At 48.7% G+C, this 1273-nt stretch overlaps 1 pseudogene; it reads right to left on the reverse strand.

The window, feature by feature from the left end:
- Positions 1 to 202: 202 nt before the first annotated feature.
- On the reverse strand, positions 203 to 977 carry LOC101990210 (annotated as a pseudogene).
- Positions 978 to 1273: the final 296 nt, after the last annotated feature.

The following is a 1273-nucleotide window of genomic DNA, read 5'->3' on the forward strand; positions in this document are numbered from 1 at the left end:
CTTTAATCCCAGCACTTGGGAGGCAGAGGCAGGAAGATCTCTGTGAGTTTGAGGCCAGCCTGGTCTACAAGAGTTAATTCCAGGACAGACTCCAAAGCTACAGACAAACCCTACCTTAAAAAAGCCAAAAAAAAAAATAAAATAAAATAACTTTATCTTCCTTCCATCATATTTACCTTTGCTCAGGTGTTTGCAGAGCCGCTCAGGACCACTCAGTGGTGACTCCATCCACTCAGTGGCTTGCACTGTGGGAGCTACTGACCACTTCTCAGTGGGTGCCTGGGCATACCCTCAGACCAGCCTGCCACCTCTGGGTAGCGACAGTGACTCAGGAGCTGGCACAGTCCATTCACCCTGGAATTCCTCCTTGGTCACAGTCTTCTCGGCAGCAGCCTGCTTCTCCCCAGTCTCACCCCGTCTCTGTAGAAGATCAGGCATAACCTCCCAAAGGTGTTCATTGGAGACAGTGTCAGGCATGCAGAGTACTTCCGGGGCCAACATCCACCACATCAAACCCACTGAGTGAGCTCCCTTGTGTTTGCCTGGGATGGTAATGTCCACAGAGTCTGTGTTACACAAAGCAGTGGTGGGCAGGTTGACATGAGACATCTCTGTGAGGGACTGATGGTCATCTCCAAGATCAGTCACCACTAGAAGCCAAGGCTCCCTGAAGGCTGGTTGGATCTGGTTAGTGAGGTGGCAGCAATTGGAGTGCTTCAGTGGCCACAACAAACTTCAGCAGAGCTCGCTGGCTGGCTGGTGTTGCCGGAGGAGATGATGCTGACATCAGCAGCATTCTCAATGGCAGCAATAGCCTGAGCTGCAAGCGACAGCTTCTCCCAGGTCCTCTTCAGATTTCTGATGCAGGCACCACACTTTTCCTTCTGTGATGTGCTGCTCCATCTGAAGGTCAAGGTTGGGCCCCCTAAGTGGGTCCCAGCCTCAAGGAATTTGAGGACATTGAGGGCTCCCGACATTGTTTAAGCTTTCCTTTAAGTAATGATGGGAACCAAGAACACCACCATATGAACCCATCTCTGGGCATTTCAGAAAGAATTAAATTTTTTTTTGAGACACGGTCTTGTGTAGCCCAAGCTGACCTCAAACTCACTAAATAGACAAGGATGACCTTCAATTCCTGAGCTTCCTGCCTCAACCTCGCAAGTTTTAGAATTACAGATGTGAGCCACCATAGGCTGTATTTTTGTTAAAACTTATCTTCATAGAAGTCAAACTTGCTTGCTACAGAGTATATACACTGAAGTATATAAAG

This window comes from Microtus ochrogaster, chromosome 5 (assembly GCF_000317375.1).
Source record: "Microtus ochrogaster isolate Prairie Vole_2 chromosome 5, MicOch1.0, whole genome shotgun sequence".
Classification (NCBI taxonomy): Eukaryota; Metazoa; Chordata; class Mammalia; order Rodentia; family Cricetidae; genus Microtus; species Microtus ochrogaster.